Raw genomic sequence first — 17631 nt, 5'->3', positions numbered from 1 at the left:
TGATGAATGGACATTTGTAGCCTGGGTGAAAATCATGATGCTTGTGTGAAGTACATGTGTGACAAAAATTTCAAAGAACCTTGCCAAAATCTTAAGAGTTTCACAGTGCTGAACGCATTCCAAAATATTTGTCATACTTGGTCTTAAAAAATAACTTGTCTCGCTCTGCAGCTTCTCTAAAATAGCAGTTTTACGTTGGTCTTTTCCAAACAGAGCGAATGAGGTCAGAGGAGAGGAATGAGGTGCTCTGCAGGGCCGCAGGGCTGAGCCGAGTGCAAGGTACGGAATGGCTGAATGTGCACTTGCTGCCATGGTGACGCGGGGAGCAGACTCGGCGGTCGGGCCGCAGCCGGACAGACGGCCTCGCTGAGGTGAGCAGGGCTGCTCGGCTCCCTGGCCCCCGACCAGCTGCTAATTATTCACGCACAGCAGGATATTTGCTCGGGGAAAGGGGATACAGTTAGCAATGGATTAGATCAGCTGAAAGTTCAGCAACTTTTTTTGCAAAAGAGTACAATGCAGAAAGTGTTGTTTGATCAGAGCTGACTTTCACAGCATTATCTCTTAAATTATAAAACTAGCATATGTGCTACCTTATACATCTACGTTTTGGTACTGTCATGGACATTATTTCTGTGCAAAAGCTATCCCTTTTTACTCTGACTTCTAAAGCGGTAGTAATGACTTTGATTTGAAAATTCGATTTCACAGGTTCAGCTGCCTTTGAGACAAAAGGTCTGCAGTGTGCCTTACTCCAGCAAGAGAGCAGACATTCTGGACAAACAGCTCTGAGAGATTTAGGTATGTCTCATAATGCCTTGGGGCCAATGGGTAAAGCAAGAGACTTCTTGATGCTGTGCAACCTGCTCTCATTTTGGAAATGAATGTATTGCCACATGTCCTGTGGCCAGGTTCTCAGGTGGTTTGAGGCCAGTTTTATGCAGCTGGGTTAGTGGCCTTCTCCTGAATTCTGTTCAGAACATAAGGCTTGGATCTAGCAAAGCAAGCCACAGGGTATTGCACTTCCCCATTAGAGAGGTCCAAGACTGAATCAGAATGATATTATTTTAACTCACTTAATTGAGGACTATTAATTACAATGTTTAGGTCAAATCAACAGGTAGTTACAAGATTTACATGTACCATCATGCTTTCTGCAAAAATAAATATTGGTCTTTTGCTCCTAAAACTGGCACCCAGCCTTTACCAGGGCTGAAGGAACTTCTTATGTAAAATTAAATAATTTTATTTAGTTGCAACACTATTTGCTTCTTCTGGGGAAAAGTAGAACAAAGCAGTCTGGCTGAGATCTGAATGCAAGATCCAGACAGACTGAGTTTACATGTTCAATATGTTTATTTTCATGCCAGACTCTTGGCTAGAGAATCAGAGGTAAGGGTTATATTGAAGTATTTCCTGGAAGGAACTTGTGCTTTTGAAAGGAAGAGGCTAATAAACAAACATGCTTTGCTCCATCTTCTGAGAAAAGTCTATTCATGCCCATCTATATGTTGCTAGATGCCCAACTAGGCATCAACAGGTCTGTTGGGTACCAGACTGACAGTATTAGGTGCAAGCTCTGCCTGACTAGTGCAAGAGACGTATCCCAAACAAGTCCTACCCAAATTGCTTCTAGAAGCACTGATGCCTTCCTGCTGTTCCAGTTTACTCCTGCCTTCCCTTCCTTCGGGGCTCAGCTAACACTTCTTCCCGGCTGATGGTACCAAACCATTCAGAATGAAGTTGCTCCTTCAGAGAGGTTGTGGGTGCATGTTGTGTTCAAGGCCAGTTTGATGGAGCTCTGGACAGCCTAGTCTAGTGAAAGGTGTCCCTGCCCATGGCATTGTGGTTGGAACTAGAGGATCTTTAAGGTCCTTTCCAACCCAGGCCATTCTATGATTCTAAGTTAGTCAACCAGTGTCTCTTGCACCAAAAAGGAAGGTACAAGGCACACACCTCAGCATAACTTACTAATTTGAATAGTTTGGGTTGGTTTTTTGCAATGACTTCTGTGAATCCTCTTCCTCTGTCTAAAACTCCTCACTTGTGCTTAGAGACAGCCATGTCCTCCTTGAAACTCGATCCCTTTGGTAAATGGAGTGTTTAGTCGCAGTGAAAGAGGGCTTCACACTTCTCCTTGTTCCCTAATAATTCTTCTGCTGTCTCTTTCCTAGAGCAAAAAGGAGACTGAAGAAAATCCTACTTATGAAGCACTCCCATTCTTAGCTCTCCTGTGCAAATCCTGCCACTTCCTTAATTCCACAGCTTCTGCCTCAGGGAATTTATTTTGGACTCTCCTTCCATTTTTGCCAAAGAGCTCACTCTTTCCAAACAAAACAACCTCCCTTCATGACCTCTTCAGTCAGGACATTAGCTTTCTCCTGAGGAATAATGTTACTTGCTTGATAACTGATCTCCTGCTCTGGTTTGTGCTGAGTCTGCCTGCTATGCCCAGCATGCTGCCAGCACCCTTTGAAGAGAAATTAAAAAGTCAGAAAGAGTTAGCAGAGTTTCTGTGCAATGAAGACCTTAATGGATGAGGACAACTCCTTTAGCCGTGCTACCCGTGCAGTTTAAGCCAGGGAAAACTTTAAAATGTATGTGTTTTACTAATACAGTTCTGTGTCAGACATAGGTACATGCTTGAGTATTTGCATGTCTTATTAATAGCCTTAAATAACCTAACACCCAATCCATGACTTGTTAACAACTTCCTTGGAATAATAAGGGATGAATAAATCACTGTGTTTGGGTAATCATGCCATTAACCATGAAAAGAAAAAAGAAAACAGATGGGAGAGAAAGAGAGACGGGAAGTCCCAAAAGACTTTGCTGCTTGAGAACATATCAATATAAATTTAGGTGTAAATGTATATTGTGAAATTAAAGCAATGTAGAAAAAATAATATTTTTTCACATCTTATTTCACAGGAACAGCAACATTTATTTGGATTTACTTTAAATTATTTAGTCACAGATTAAACTGAATCAAAGTTAAGCCAGTCATTCTCAGATAAGAGAATGAACCCAGACAATTTTACAAATATAAAGGCTGATTTGAGTTATACTGGTTCAAGTTTTTCTCATCTATGACTATTTAGTGATGGGAAATGAGCAAAGGCATGTGTGATCACAAAGATGAAGCTGCAGCAAATTACTGATTTATGAATCTCTTCATTGTTTTTTTCTTGGTCTACTCACAATAGAGTTAGCAAGGGAGAAAATATCAAAATCTGAATAGTAGCATCTAGCTAAGTTACAGCTAATGGGAAATATGCAAAGACAGCAGAGTAGGAAGAAAGTGTCTCACTGCCTGGAATTGAGAGCAGACTGGTTCAGTTTGGCCTGCAGCTGGTGACAATGCGTTGGCAGAAAGTCTGTCAACTCGTTTGGCTTTCTGTCTGTGCGTTCCTTCTGCCATCCCCAGTACTACACCAAAATTAGTTCTGCTAGCAAGTGAAGTAATCTCATTTTTTTCTTTCAGTTCTTCAAGGAGTATATAGGAACCTGTGGAGTTTGAGGATTTTTCTCATTCTCTGGGTTAGTGTACGATATAAATGAAGAGACATAATTGTTATTCCACAAACCTCAACAAGAGATGTAAGGTCAGGTATGTACAATCCTTTCCTGCACTTCTTGAACTTAAGTATGGCAGGTTAATGTGACAAACCATTTCCTGGCCTAGGAGAGAGACTGATTAGAAGCAAAGAATGGCTCGTTCTTCACCTCATCATCAGGTGCCAACATCACAAAGAACTGCAACAAATGTGTTGCCGTTATTGTTTATCACTTCTCTCTGCCATTAAGTGGTTCTTGGCCTAATGATTACAAATTGTTGTCAGTGGAAAGTCTGAATTCTCAAGGTAGGCAATATATTTCTTCCATTCTAATTGTCTGCAAGGTATTGTGGATTTCGGTATCAGAACTCAGCTATGTTGCTGTTAGGTATGTAAACATTTGCATTCAAATCTTTGTTTCCCACCTCTGGTATTGTTAATTTTTCTGGTAATAAGCAATTTCCCATCTTAGTACAATTCCATTAAGCTTTTTGCACGCTCTTCCAGTCCTATACTCAATGGAAACAGAATAGATCAAATTAATATTCATATAAATTGAGTTGATTTTGTTTGAATGGGGTTTTTTGGTTAGTTTGTTCTTAATTAGAATTGAGAAACAATCTTTGTGCCTATCATTTGTGGAAATCTTGTTGTATTTTATTTAATAAGAAACCCCAACAGCTATGAAAAAAATGAAACCTATGTTCTGTAGGGTAAGATAATGTGATTTACCATAAGGAAATGATTAATAAACCAAGTTGTATTTAACCATTCTTAAAGTCTGGCCTTGTTGAATGAATTACTGCAATTAGACTTTTTCTGGGAGGGTGCTGTGTCTAACAAAGCTTATGCAGCAGGAATGAGCAGGATTATGAAGTTTGGGGAGCCAGAAGATCCCTTGGTGAATGTGCATGTACAGGTCTAACAATCTATATCATTACTCTTTCAACGTTGCTCCTGAGAATTAATACGCATGGTCCAGCACAACCAACTTGGAGACAACTTCTCTTTTGGATGCCTTTCTGTGAGACTGAATCTAGTGACACGTGTTTCATCTGCCATCAGTAAGGACCCTAGTAAGGGGAAGATGCCCAGTGACCAGTGGGAGTCAATTTCAAAGGAAATGAAGAAGTCTAAAGTACTCATTAGAACATGGGTCTAAGAAGCTGCTGGTCTCTGATATTGGAATATATAAGATGAAGGACTGCAGCCTGGGGCTTGAAGGAGAAAATGCTTGCAAGTTTTAGTGCTTGAGCAGCTTAGCACAGATATGTGGAAATGAATGTTTGGGAGTCTCTGGTAGTTGCAACAGGCCACGGCATGAACATCTGACTGTATGTTAGTTAGTTAGTTCTGACCTATGACCTTTTCCTTTCCTATTAGGTATTTTCTATGCAAAAGTGATTAAAATGGGGAGACTGTACAGACACCTGAAAGGCTAGAGGCTGTTCAGATGAAATCCAAATCCCCTACACTTTGTTACCACATTCCACTAATGCTATGAATTCTGTTTAGCTGATGCCAGCATGGTTTTATTTATATTAAATTTCTCAAAGTTTTATTTGCCTGCTTTAAGTAAAAATAAGAATTGGTCTAAGCCTTCCAAGAAAGAACCTTAAAAGTCTCAGATTTGAAGTCCAAAAAGATGAGGTAATTTAAAAGGGAAAAGAAAAAAAAAAGAAAAAGAGACGAGTAAAAGGAAAAAAATAGTAGTAAAAGGAAAAAAATTAAATAGCCAATCCAGGTTATACCATTAAAAAAATAGTCTGCAAATAGGATACCCTCTAAAATTCCAGTGTCATTTTTTAAGCCTCAAATTTGAGGGCTTGATATGTACTTAAACTGAACATTTATTATCCAATCAGTCAATATTTTGAGAAGAGACAGGCATAAGCTGTCATCAAGTCATCCTATCCAGCTTTTTGTATTCCAGCAAAATTTGCAGATTTGGCTCAGCTGAAACATTTAGTATGTGGAACTCAATTTCCAATAAATATTTTATATTAAAAATGAGAAAAAGTCAAAAGGTAGCAATTAGATGTTTTTACAATAAATGCTTTTCTATTTAATTCAGAAATAAGTTTTTGCTCTGAAATTTGCTATTTTGTGATATCTAAATATCTTGATTATTTTCCAGTAAAATGAAGTCATTTTTTTCAGTCTGGTATTACTCTTTTACTGCTGTAATCACCTAAATAGTCTTGATGCATATATTCTTCAGAAGCAAGTGCAACCAAGTGACTTTAGTCAAATATTACTTCTTATGTTTTCCAGCATCATAACCTATGAAACTCTGTCCCAGCTTGGAACCATGGTGCTGGACAACAGAATACTGATTTCGGTATGGGTGACTGAAATTCTGGCTCCATTCCAAGGTGAGGCTGACTTGGTTTACAGGTTTTGACACGCTATATGATATTTTTTTCCTTTGCATTACTGTCTATTTCACTGTGTCTGAGGCAGCTGGGAGAACGGGCTGCCTGGGCCTTGGGGTGGATGAGAACTGGCATCACCACACAGCCACTGCAAGGGAGTGAGAAGCATCCTGCCCTTTGCTCAGAAGACCTGTGTGTTCTGGAGATGTGAGAATAACCACTTTTTGGCTTTGCAAGGCCTTCAGCAGGAGTGTAACTAAGCAGAATTGCAAATCCCGGCTACGTTGCCCTCCTGTGTATTCCACGTTCAGCACCCATGCTAATTGTCCAGCTACTATTAGCTTTAATTACCATGGTGAAACATTTTATAAGGAGCCACACATTTCCTGAGTGTTAGTCATGATGTTCATTCAATTGCAAGGAATGCAACTATCAAAGGCAAGAGCACTTACAGAGTCTCCCAATGCACTATAAAAGAATAAACCAGGTAAGTAATCAGAACTTAATTTATACCTTAATTTTTCTTTGATTTTCTTCAATAAGACACCAAAAGAACAAACTCCATTGCTTTTTCTTATCTTTCTTCCCATAAGATGCTTCAGAGTAACCCTGACTCACCAGCAGGGAGGGTGGGCCCTGTGATAGAGCAGAAGACCAGCATTTAGCCTGAAGTCAGAAGAGCAGTCAGAATGTTCCCCAGAGCAGTTCCCATTGTCATTTTATCCTGTCAGGAGATTTAAACTTGTGGAAAAAACCTGAGTTTTTCAGTCTCACTGTAGATCTTGGAACACAGAAACCAAGAATGACATTTTGTCTGAAATGAAGGGGCTGTGTCCCCTGGCTATTTGGCATGACAGCACACGTGGCTCTGGCTGACCTGGGGAGTGGGAAGGGGAGGAAGAGATCCTTTTGCCAGTCCTCCTGCCCCAAGGAATAAGGCTGTGGTCCTGTCCCTAAAAAGTGATGTCCAGAGCATGCAGAAACACAGGCATGTGAACAGAGTTGCACCAGCCTACATTGCTTAGGCTAGTGCTGGAAAGGACAAAAATAGGGCCAAAAACAACAGGTGAAAGAAAGCTACTGAAGTCCTCACTGAGGGAGAGGAACCACTGAGCAATTACAGAAACCAGGAGAAGCCTGGAGCCCCTTTTGGGCCTTATAATGTCTTGATTGTTCATTGGCTTAGCTTCCTCGTATTTAAAGCAAAACATCCATATTACTTTTCACTTGTCCCTTTTTATTCTCTTCCAGCTTCCTTGCAACTGACACCAGACTGAGCTATACACTTGAGTGCATTACTGATTTTTTTTCCATTCCAAAACGCTTTTTATGGAGTGACAAAATAACAATTTTCTAACTTAATTTTCTTGAGCCTCCTCAGATGTTTGAAAAGACTTTTGGAACCACAAGCTCACAGAAATATTATATAGACAACTGTAGTTTTTTATTTTTCTCCTTCACCAGGTCTTTATCATTTATTTTTCCAAATTCATTGTGTAGGGATGGTTGTCAGAATGTGCTGACTAACAGGAATACCTAATGGATGCACTGTGCATGCCAGTAGTTCTAAATTTGAAATGATTTCCAGCTGTCTTTTCTGGAATATGAACAGTACCTGCTTTTCCTCTCTATATACTCTATTTCAGATCCTTCCCTGAACAGCCAAAATATATTCTTCCCTAAGAAACTGCAGAAGCACTAGCCCTTCAATTTCACTTCTTCCTTGCTCAGCTGAGTCAAAAATTTACATAATTAGTCAGAACTTATTTTCTTAGAATGAATAGGAATCTTGAAGGAAATAACTCAATCCAAAGTCCACTTGTTTTTAGTTCAAAGGTCTTATTGAGTCCATTTTCATGTTGTGTGTCCAAGAACACCTTAATATTCTGACTGTTGACTAAACAGTAAAAAAAAACAACTTTAAAATATTCCATTAATGTAGTCAAATCAGCAGAGTATTGCTCTGAATCTGTACAAGTTTTTTCCAAGAAGAAATTCCAGACCAATAGAAACCATATTTTCTGGGCAAGCCATGCCAAGTGAATAATGCATCAAAAGATTGTATTTTCTTTATTTACTTTCTGAAATGTGAATGAACAAAAATGACAACAGAATTCTAGAAATCAACCATTTCTTCCAACCATTTCTCTGCTTTAATGAATCATCCAGAATGTTCTTCATCTGGAAAAGGAGTGCCTTAGGGCAATTTGTAGCCAAATTAACTGTGGAGATTCCTGAACACCCTACAAATCCTTGCTTTTTGTAGGCCAGAGCCAAAATTGGGGTCTTAGTGGGGATTACAGTAACTAGACAGGAATTTAGCAAGACATCTCAAGAGGTACCTGCATTACAGGTAACATTTGAGGTAATCTGTAGTGCACATTGAAGATCATGAACTCCAGAACAACTTTCCTTGATGTCCAGTAGGGATATTGGTGTAACTAAAGGAAGGAATGCTATATATCAGGGGACTCACAGTAGCAGGTCTTGAACCTCTTATCCTCCTTAAGCCATTAGAACACAGAGAAATTGCCAGGGATTGGGCATCATCCACAGCAAATTTGTCTGGGTTATATATTTTTTTTCCCCCCCCTCTGTATTTCTACTATAATCTTGAGGAGTAAGGCTCTGCTATTTGGCTAAAAGAGGTCACTCAGTTTCAGTGTGAAACTTGCTATTGAGTTTCATACTGTTGCTTCATTAAGGCATTCACATGCTGGATTAGATGAGGCCACAAAATTTAGCACTCTGCGTCTTGCAGAGCTGCTGAGAGGAGAAGATTAAAATGGAGAAGGTGCAGCTTAGATAGATGAATAAAAATCTAATTCTTACTCCCTTTGAAAAAACTCATTCTCCTTCCTGGAATCAGGACTTTGTTTGTGTCATCGAAAAGTACAGTTTTATCATCCTTTTTATCATCCACTCTTTCTTGTTGGATTCCCAGCCAATACAAGTTTTTCAACCAAGACATCTCCAGTACCTAGTTCAATCACATTACTCATATATGTTTCATAGGAATGAGTGAAATGTCTGCTTATCCTGTATGTCATTATTTCATTTCAAGAGTTCAATTTCAGTTCCTTCTTCCTCATCTGAGGATAGATATGTCTTTATTTTCAAGACAAGGCATGCAGAGACACCAGTGATACAAGCAAAAGGACAGTCTTTTTTGAAAACATTTTATATTAATACTCTGTAAGTACAAACTGAATAAAAGAAACACAACACATTTTATCCTCAGCATTTTCATATTTATACTGTTATATAAGTTATACCAATTTTTATTTTACTGTCTGCTCTCCCAAATATACATACAATGAAAAGCAATAACTCAAACAGTAGGCAGAAGTATACATGGATCTCTTTGTTCATTACTATTGTAAGAGATCCATCTACTTATTTCATCAAAGGAAAACTGCATTTGACTAGAAAGCAAATATTGTGTTGAATTCAGCACCTCTGCAACCAAAAACATTTTTCTACCACAGCTCATCCATCTGTCACACACATCATTCGGTATTTCAAACTGTATTCTGAAAGTGGGAAGACAGATCTATTTCAGACTATAGTCTCTTTTTCCTTTATCCTACCTCTTTCAGATGCCTCCTTTGGATTTCAACTTCTCTGTTTACATGCTAATGCTATAAGGAATTAATTGCTGCTAAATCTCACTGGAACCATGGCTGCCTTGGCTCAGCTTCACCTTGGCTCCAATGATTGCTCCACCTTAGCTAAGTGCTCTTAGTTAGAGCAGTCCACACAGAGTGATGCTCCTGCTCCACTTTTATCCTTTGCTTTCCAGGGCTGGAAATGTATGATTTCCTCCCTGAGGGGATAACACTTGTGAAATACTTGGACAGTATGGTTTTATGATCCCAGAGTTTAACTCAACAGTTGAATAAGTGTTTAAACTCAGTGTGCAGAGTATTTATTTAAAGCAAAAATGCATTAACAGCTCAAAGTGTAAGGATTTTGCTGTATCAATTGCATGCATTCCAACTCCACACATAGTAGAAGGTTCTGGGAGTATGGAAAACTACAGTTCCTAATAAAATCTCCATCTTGTGATGCATACATGGCCAGAAGTGTCATTAAGAGCAGGGAGTTTATAGCCTCTAGCCCTGGGACACAACACATCCCTGCCTTTCCCTCTAGCTAGGCCAAGACCCCTTCATTAGGAGCTACAAATTATTTTCACATTTACACCTGAGAAGACGTCTCTCAGCTAAAAAAATGCTTAAGTAAAAAATTCTTAGTGGACAAAAGTGGCGTGAAGTGAGGGAAAAATGAATGAAAGTTGGCCTATAGAAAGTATGCACTTCCTGCCTTGGAACATCTGTGATAAATACTGTGCTTACTCAGAAAATAAAAAGGTATAAAGAAATTAACTGGAATTATTTTAAAATATAAACTACTTTGTACTGCGGTTAAACATATTTAGCACTTTCTAGTGTTTTAGGACTTGGAATTCACAAGGGGAAGAGAGAGGCTTCCTCTGCTTTCTTCCGGCCAAGAGCTGCTCCCCTCTGCTACTCTATTTGTGATGGTTTCAGAAAAGAAAGAAAAAGAAGCAGTAAGCGTTTTTCAGGAATTAGCAATACCCATCAGAAAGGGAATGCTTAAAATTGTAAGAGCATGCACATTTATGCATCTGTCTTTTGCAGACAGACCTCCAGTGAGGGCTGTCTGAGCACTGCTAGAAAGGCTCAGCAATAGAAGGAGCCTGCTCTGCAGGGGTGCAGGGTAAGCAAGGTGTTGGACGAGACTCCATGAAAAGGAGCTCTTTATTTTCTATATCACATTATTAATCAGAAGCTCTCAGAAAAGATGAAATATAGAAAAGCTCATATTGATATCTGCCAAACAGATTTTATATTTTATCTCCTCCCTAAAGCAGCTCACGCTAATGCTTGCCAAGAAAAAAAGTAGCTGTGGAGAATGTCAGCTTGTGTTACCTGTGTGAGCCAGGCTTCTGTGGAGATGTCTGTGGCAGATTGCCAGCAACACTCTAGGGAACCCTAGAACCCAGGGCTGTATGCTCTTAACAACTGTGTTTTTCAGACTTTGCCTCAAATGCATGCCCCTAAATATTTTCAATCCCTACTGTAGACTCCTGCAGTGTAAATTTAAGTATGCTGGCTGTAAACTTGCTTTCTTAGTTGTTGTTTGTGGTCTCTTAATAAAATCACATTGATTCTCAGATAACTGTCATAGAATGAAATCCATTAGTCTGGAATTTTATAGGTCTGCTCTGGAATAAGTTACCTTCCAAGGAGTATTTGAGTATGTTTTATTTTTAAACACGGGTAAGGAGGAAAAAATGCATTTGCTTATCAGTGTGGTTTCACAGTAATAGAGCAGTACCTCAATTCTGATGCCTCATTAGTATTATAAGTAGCATCACCAGTTTTTCCCAGATTCTCTACTGCCCTCGTGTCTCATTAGGTTTATCTGTTAGAATTCACTCACCTCCAAAGTTTCTTAGAGCTTTGTCTGTCCTGCTGCAACTGCTGAAATCTGAGCAGCACCACTCAGCATATCCACCCTGGATTTCTTTTCCATCCCATAGTATTGCCACTGTTCTTTTGCTCTGTGTCCTGTGAATGAGTTCTGCAAAATTTCAGGCATGTTTTTTTTCTCCATATTCTCTCTCAGGTTCTCTTTGTAGAGACATAGCTGTTTGCCTTCATTAAAATATACTTCCAGGGTTTCTCCTGCTTTCTCCAGATAACAGACAAAACAAACTACTGACTTAGCCATAAAAAGTAAATGCCAAGAAAAATATTAATGGTAGGAGCTTTTTTAGGACATACACAGGTTTTTCTTCCTCTAAATTTGCACAGATTTTGCAGACTTCATGCTACAATAGAAACAGAAATAAAGACAAGTTTAAAAAGGCAGTTGCCATGGCACGGTGTCCTTCTCTCCCAAAAATGCTTATCTACCACTCATGAGGTTCAAGAGACCCTCAATGCAGCCTCAATAAAAAGTGTCTGTTTTCTTTAATGTTAACTCTAGTAACTGTCCCCTTTCAGGATTTGTTTTAGGAGGTTCATGGCTCAGACTGATGTCAGTGCTTTAACACTACATTTGATCTGTTTGTCAGCAGTTATCTTACCCAGTGCTTTCTAGGAAGTTGCATTGGGAAAGCATTTCCTAAGACTTAGGACTGTTGTAGGGGTTTCCTGAGTGAGTCAACTTGTTTCAGAGGCAGTCAGCTGCCTATTCAATGGTGGTACCAATGCAGATTTTCACTTGGAGCAAACATCTCACTTTCAGAAGTATTCGTGAGAATATGACTCCTTTAATTTTCAACAACTACTAAAAGCCAATCTTTAGTAATGTATTTATTCCCTTAAAAGTGTAAATAAAGTCACCATCAGATGTGATGGTGACAGAGAAAAATCATGACTCTTAGACGGTAATCCTAATGGACACTTGCTTACAACCCTGTGCACCTCAAAGTGCTTGAAACAATTTTGGTTCTGGGAACAGTGACATTTTTGAAAATAGCATATTTAGATCCATGCCCAATTTCATTGAGTATCATGGTGCAATATGCAAATTTAGGGGCCTGATTTCACTACATCTAGATGAAACCTACATTTTCCCAGTCACTTTTATACAGCAACTGCCAGTACATCAAAAGGATGACCACAGCTTCTTCTTGCTGATAATCTCCCACACTTGGCATTCACATTTGTAAGGCAATGTGGAGAGCTAACCAGGGAGTGGATTCTGCAGAACATTCACTGGAAAAAATGGTTCATTGAAGATGAGTATGAGCCTTTGCTGAGACATAGTGGGGCTTCAGGGACTCTAGGAGATGCAGAATGAACTTTGGCTGTAAGTGGTTGGGACAAATTTATCTGGTGTCAGTGACAATGGAGTTCTAGTGGACAGTTCTAGTGGAGTGAGGCATTGGTTCAGAATCAGGGTCCCAACATCGAGTACCTGCCACCACCAGTCTGCAGTAGTCTGAGAAACATCCCAACAGGGAAATTTGCTGGCATATACTTCAGACTCCTCCTAGTTCATGCATTTAGTCTTTCTTCCTATTACAGCCAAAATGTGGGGAATAATAAGGTGCATTCCCAGGTCTCACTCTTGAGATAGAATCTAGATATATCCAGTGGTGGATGCTGAGATCTAGAAGCTCCTGGTTGATCTATTTTATGGAGGTTTTTTGCATGGTTTGGCTATTTTAAGTATGCTAGACATTAGCCATACAAACCTGGTCTACTTACTACGGAAACCAAAAAAGGTTAAAGAAAATAATGGTTTTTAATAAATTCTCTAACTAACATTCCAACTATAGTGTTCAAAAGACAGAAAAAGATACAATTAGGCACACTTGCTTATCATACTCAGACTCAAAGCATTTAACTTTTGTGAAATGTATTTCACTTCCCAGGCACCTGCCAGCAAAATAACATCTCCTGGCTCGTACACAAAACTTTCATTATCATATCTACATCCTATAGTTAAAGAAATCCCTAATGTTGCTGTGGCTCCAAGAAAACTTGTGTAGTTAATAAGCTCTAGGGAAGGCTGATGAGTAATTTGCACCTTTCTCTGCATCAAGATTCTCTGTGTTGGATTTACTGGCAGAGGGGTGAAGAGGTATGACCTGGTGCAGTATGCAGGGTCCTGGGCCCTGTGGTCAATTTGTGGCTTCCTGGCTGCACAGCCCTTTCATTCAGACTGGACTTATAGCTGCCTTTGGAGCAAGCCAGAGTCCATAATTTACAGGCTGCCTTAATTAGCACTTGGCTGTCAGAAGGGCCCATCAGTACATGTACATCCTCAGGGTGCTGCACAGATCCAAGTTTTGCAAGGGACAGTCTTTCCCACAAAACTTGTGGGAGGGCAGAGCAATTGCATCCCCACTGGCAGCTTTCTTCTGCCCCTGCTGAGTGAAAGGGGCAGCAATGGTGCACAAGATCTCCTCACTTGGAGCGAAATCCATTGTGCTTCTTCACTTATGCTGGCCAAGAGGGTGAAGTGGGAAGCATGGCTCTAATTCAAGTGGCTATTTTGACAGGAGAACATTTTAGACAACCGTGATGATTTAGAATGCAATGAGTGTCTGCACCATCATTTCTAAAAAATCATCCAGACCATGTTCAAGCTGCAGTGCAGAGTAAATACAAACTCATGAAAAACCTTAACAGTAGCTCGCCTGTGGGTGTGCTGGGAACGAGCAGAAGGATAAATGACTGATGTCTCCAGGTCAGGCTGGCTTAGCATGCTGCCCCATGACTGAATTGTGTCTTTCCTAGAAATGTTCTCATTAAATCCAAATGATCACAGAACCCAAACAAACATATTACTGCAATGATTGGAAGCTTGGGATCACTGCAGTTCCTTTTGACCCTTTAATTTTCACAGCTTTTAATGTAAAGAGTAAATAACTAACTAATCCTTAGGGTGTGAACTTGGATTTTTATAATTTCTATCCTGTCTGGCTTGTCACACGAGGGTGCCTAGATCACCTGTCTGCCAGGTACCACTCCTCCAAAATACCTGGACCATCACCATCACAGATCACTGCCTGGAGTCTGGGGATGTGGCATTAATTTCTCCCACTACCTAAACCATCAAATAGAGCTGGTGTTGTTTTTTCTTCTGTTGCTTACCTTAATTTGCAATGCTGGACTGCTGTTTTAGGAGGTGAAAGCACTAAAGAGTTAAAAAGCACTATAGAGTTCTTGCCTAACCTTCCTGAAATACTAAAGGATTTGGAAACTCTGCCTTGTGCTGTTTGCTGTGGCACCAAAACTGTGTGCTGTGTGATTACAGAACAGAAAACTGTCCCTGCTTTTAAACACTATTCATTATGTTATCAGTGACTGGTTTCTTAAATGTCTGTACAAGATGCCTTCATGCTCATTGAGCTTTTATTTTGAAGACCTTTAGTGGGGGTGAAGAAATAAAATAAGAAATATATTTCTAGCACAGTCCACAGACACAAACTTAAGGTTTAAACCTTGGCCATCCAGCGGAGGAAGCATATTTCTCCTTGCCCTTTAGGAAAAAACTCTATATTTAAGAATAATATACTAGATTTATTTAGTTACAATTGGAGTTCAGATTCACAGCCCCACTCTCCTCTCTCCTTCCCTCAAAACCAAATTCTAATAAATAGTCTCAGAAAGCACTCTGTCTCAGTGCCAGGCATTTATTTACTCAGCAGGAGTTAATTGAGCTCAAGGTGATGGAGCCTCACATTTCAGGATGCCTGTTTGCTCTGAGAACAGCAGTGCAGCTTCTCACTTTGTCAGTGCTTTTCTTCCCCCCTGAATGTTACATCCTCACAAAGCCTCAGGCAGACATGCTTGGGCTCATTTGGAGCTAGCAACACTGGTTGAGTTCTGCAAGTAGAAAAATCAATATGAAACAGACTGAGATCAATCTGAAAGTGTCCCTGCAAGAGAAGACACCCTAATTTAATTGACTTTAAGAACTGCACTTTTAGTTAAGGTCCTTGTGTAAATCAAAAATCTAGTGAGAAAGATCACAGAGAATTAGGTAACAAGCTGTCAATACCTTACTCATAAATTCCCAATAAAGGTAAAGAAAGCCAAGTGGATATTAAAGCTGCACCATTATTAGGACCTGCTATAAATGTGCAGTGGACACATTCCAAAGCCTTGGAGAGCAGGGGGAAGATGTGCCAGTGTGACAGGAGACATGCCTGTTTGGCACGCGATGTGCCTGCACAGCTGCAGCTCTTTGGGTGGCACAGGTGCACAGGTTTGGGCAGTGCCCCTTGCAGGATCTGCCATCAGTCCAAATACCAGGGACTTTCCAGCAGCAAACATGGGGTTGCTGCAGTGGAAGGGAGAGAAAGTAGAGAGACATAAGGGTGTGCACTGACCCCAGGGAGGAAGGGAGGCTGTGGAGAGGCCATTAAGAGAGTCTGGGTGAAGAAGGGTTGGATGGATGCTGGTGAAGTTCAGGGAGGTTGAGTGCAGGAAAGTAATGTTGTGTGTGACTTTGGGAAGATCATAGGGATCTCTGCCATTTTCTCTTGCTTCCACTACAAATTAAAACACTAAGAAATTAATAGAATTAACATGGATTTGAACCTTTTCATTCCCCTCTGAATAACATAGATCATAGCTTTAAGGTAAAGATTCTTTGAACCTGGGGGGGACTAAAATAATCAGTCTGAGAACAAAATATTTAGGAAACCATTAAGAATTAGGTTTTGCAGAAGGCATTTACAGTGCAATGTTTTTCTATGTTGATATCACATATAAAATAATATCTCTCTGGCACTGGATAAATGCTGGAGAGTTTAGATATTTTGAAGCCAAACATACTTGGCAATTTCAAGTTCTTATTTTTTATTTTATTCACGTTCTAAGACCAGGACAAGAATGATTCACTTTTATTATATCTTATTTCCTGACCTGGCATCTGATAATACTTTGTTCTAAGAAAAGTCTTTCTAAGATCAAACACTGAATATGCATTTGAAAATAAATGTTTGTGTTTGTATGTTCAGTGAGATGAACAGGATGGAGAAACAAAAAGAGAATGGACATGGTAATCTTCCAAATGCTATTTCATGCATAGAGAACTTGAGTTTCTTCTAGTTTTGTTTTCTCTTGGGGTAAAGGTGGAGATAAAGCTCAAAATACTCCAAATAGCCCTCTCATTTCAGAAATCAGTCTTTTTTTTTAAACTAATTTCTAATGATAAGAAGTATTTTCCTGAAAACATATTAATTGATTTCGACATACAAGACCTTCTTGTTTTTTTCCCAAAGGCATTGTCAATGCATTAAGCACTTTGTTTGGTAACCTTAGACACACATCCATAAATCAAATATTTATGCTGCTCAAGATCTGTGTAAAACAGGGTCATGAGTAAATGTGGAATTCATTAGATAGGAACATATGTTCTGTCTGTCGCAATGTTCTGTTCTTCCCCATGTTCAGGTTTCTACTTATGATTTTTTCCTCAGAACTTACTGTTAAGAATAAAACATGATAAGGCATATACCTTGAGATGGTTAGGTCTGCCAAGAAACTAGAATTCCTATTCCCTAGGAATTTTCAAAGTGAAAAATTAAAAAGAGCTCTATTTAAAAAGATGGTATGTTCTTGTGACCTCTCTGAGCCCCATTAAAAAACCAACCAAGCAAATAAAACAAAGGCATACAGAAGCCTTCACCTACAAAAAGTCAGACACTATTTTACCTCTGCCTTTTCAAGGAGTTCTTAAAACCAGCACAAACACAAACTAAGGCATTTCAGTGATCCCAAAGCCAGGCAGGTCCGAGGTCTGGAAATCAACGTCCGAGAATGGAGAGCCCAGCCAGCAGATTCCAAGGCTGGCAGTTCCCTCTCAGCCTTCTGGAGGGATTGATGCAGAGCCAGATACCATGGCATCACTGGCAACCCATCCTTCAGCTTTCCAGATTCTGCTGGTGTTTTTTGACCTGTTCAGTTTCTGAAGCAGGGAGAGGGGGAAAGAATGTTGTGCTCTTGCAAGTCCCAGTACCATGAGCATTCCATTCCAAAGTTCCCTGGAGAGTGGAGCCAGATATAGGCATGGCCGCCTACTCAGAGAGAAATAACAGTCTGAATATTGAAACCATTCTACTAATGCATTTTAAAGAAACTACTTTGTAAAGGACAACAAAGTGTAAACCATGTGAGTCACCAAAGCCAAAACAAACAAAACCA

Source organism: Zonotrichia leucophrys, chromosome 3, assembly GCF_028769735.1.
Source record: "Zonotrichia leucophrys gambelii isolate GWCS_2022_RI chromosome 3, RI_Zleu_2.0, whole genome shotgun sequence".
Classification (NCBI taxonomy): Eukaryota; Metazoa; Chordata; class Aves; order Passeriformes; family Passerellidae; genus Zonotrichia; species Zonotrichia leucophrys.
Note: the sequence above shows the minus strand (reverse complement) of the source record.